Source organism: Lipotes vexillifer, unplaced genomic scaffold, assembly GCF_000442215.2.
Source record: "Lipotes vexillifer unplaced genomic scaffold, Lipotes_vexillifer_v1.1 scaffold934, whole genome shotgun sequence".
Classification (NCBI taxonomy): domain Eukaryota; kingdom Metazoa; phylum Chordata; class Mammalia; order Artiodactyla; family Lipotidae; genus Lipotes; species Lipotes vexillifer.
In genome coordinates this window covers 231,806-234,537 of record NW_006791935.1, presented here as the reverse complement: position 1 = coordinate 234,537, position 2,732 = coordinate 231,806, and positions in this window count along the sequence as shown.

Below are 2,732 nucleotides of genomic sequence, written 5' to 3'. Positions count from 1 at the left end.
TATGAACTGTTACCATTAGTAACAGTTTTCATTTTGAAAACAGAAATTAAATTTGGAAGCATATTTGGACCTGGAATTAGATGAGATTAAATAAAAGCAAGATGGACACAAATAAGGAAGGATGAGGTCCTGTATGAGTGCCTCCAAACACATGACTAATGTTCTCAGCTTACTTTTATTAACTGGTAGGTACATGGAACAAGGGAGTTACATTGGTCCAGAGAATAAAAGGCAGCTCAACAATGTCCAGAAAGGATACGTGAACTCTTCCCATGTCACATAGTAATTAAGACACACAGCCAGAAGAAAAACTCAGGTTTTCTAATTCTCGTTCTACCACATCAAAATACCTCTATAACATAATAATTATTTACATTTATATGGATTTTTGACAGTTTCCAAAATATTTTGACGTGCATTATTCTCATTTTCAGTGATAATCAATGAATAAACAAACAGATGCATTAGCCTTCAGAGAAAAAAAAGAAAACAAAACAGCAATACAGCTGAATTTCAAGTCTACCTTAGGGTGATCGAAATTTAAAGAACGTGTTGTTTTAAATGCCACAGTTCAAGAACTGGGCAAGTTCAATACATATCAATGCAAATATGTTAGATGCAGTGCAGATAGTTGCCACAGTAATCTCCATATGATGGGTGGATGGATAGATTAAATTTTTGTTTTGAGCTTCTGAAAACAAAAATACTGCACAAAACAAAAGTTGCTTGAAATCATATCTCACAAAAGAATCTTTTCCTCATAATACTCAAGACACATCAAAAATTTATCTCAAAAAAGAGCTTTCTGGGCTTCCCTGGTGGCGCAGCGGTTGAGAGTCCACCTGCCGATGCAGGGGACACGGGTTCGTGCCCCAGTCCGGGAAGATCCCACATGCCGCAGAGCAGCTGGGCCCGTGAGCCATGGCCGCTGAGCCTGCGCGTCCGGAGCCTGTGCTCCGCAACGGGAGAGGCCCCAACAGTGAGAGACCTGCATACCGAAAAAGAAAAAAAAAAAGAGTTTTCTATAACAGTGGATTCATCAATTAAAACTCTGACTTGGTTTTCTCCTTTTATGAAATGGAAAATGTAAACCAGAAAATATAGTAGTTAAAAGAGACTCTGGAACCTGGAATCTTGGCTCCATCCCCTCCTAGATGTGGACCCTCGGGCAAGTTGCTTGACCTTAATATGTCTCTCTTCCATTTATTAAATAGGTTTATAACAGAACCTACTTCATAAGGTTGCTGTGAGAATTGAATGAGTTGGTGTATGTAAAGGTCCTACAGAAGTGCTTAGCACAGAGCACATCCTCAATAGATGCTAGTTTTATTACTGTATTCCTTATTGTCTCTTTTCACTTCTCCATGTGACTTTCAAAAGAACTTTTTAACTTTTGCTTTGTCTTAATATTGGGGATGGAGCAAGGGCTTTTTAGATTGGGTCCTATAGTTAGGAATGTGCTCATGAGCAGGTAACAATACAAAATACCACCTATGGAAACTAAAAAAAAAAAGAGGGTTCTCTTTCTCAAATAAGAAACCCGGAGTTTAATGACTGCTGGCATTAATTCATGGCTCGCTGGGGTCAGGGTCTGCATCTGTGCATCTCGATCTGTCCTTGGAGCTGCTTTAGCTCCAAGCATTCAAGGCAGGGAGAAGGTACAAGGGAGAAAGGTGGCTCCAGCAACATCTACTCCTTTTATTAGGAAAACAAAAATCCCAGAAATCTCCAACAGTCTTCCACTCATGTCATATTGGCCAGACCTCTGCCACTTCCTCTCATAGCTACAAGGAAGGTTGAGGAAGTTATTCTTTAGCTGGGCATTCTGCCATCCTGTTGAAAATTGGGATTCTGTTGGCAAGGAAGAGGGTGAATGGATAGTGTTTGCCACAGGTGCATGGGAGATCTTGCAGCATTTGATAAAAAGAATTTATTAGGTAATGCTCCCTTGAACACTTTGAGAATAAAATGAGCTGTGTAATGCTAGATAGTTTTAGCTGCCAGTTGAAACACATATTTTGCCTTCTCTTTTATTCCCTCTGTGCTTAGTACTCTCATTCTGCCTATAATCAAAATTTAGGAATTGCCATATGTGGGTTAATGTGGCCACATTGCCATGGAAGGTGATCACTGATAGGTTGCTGTGGTACCTCTGCAGGTGTATGTAAAGGTCTCAGGGACAAAAATCTAAAATACTCACTTGCAGTCCCCCATTGCTTTGCTCCAGAATCCACACCTACTCTGTCTCTGCAATGTACATAATCAAAAGAGTGCAGGTGCTCTGCCTGATTGAATTGAGCCTGCTTCCCTCCAGACTATGGCAATTCTCATTCAGGGGAGTCATACAACAGGTGATGGAAGAGACTGCTCCCTAATTATGGAGATTTGTCGTTGGTGTTAGAGGTTATTTTTTGTATTATTTACATTATTCTGTCTGGCAGTAATATTTCTGTCTACTGGTGACAATTACATTGCTCTTGACTGACGCAGATCACAGTTCGTAATAGCTCTGAAAAGCCAGTGTGTAACACACGTCACTGGCAGACATATTAATGTTGGCGACAAGGAGTGCATGTGATGTAACATGATTAGATGGTGCTAAGATAAAGGGCCATCTTGAAGCCCATGAAACACCAAGAAGCAGAAAGGTGACAACTATCAAATATTTATTGTCCTTGTCCAGTACATTATTAACAGCTCCAGGAAAGCACACAGTCTTTCTTTCCTGCTCT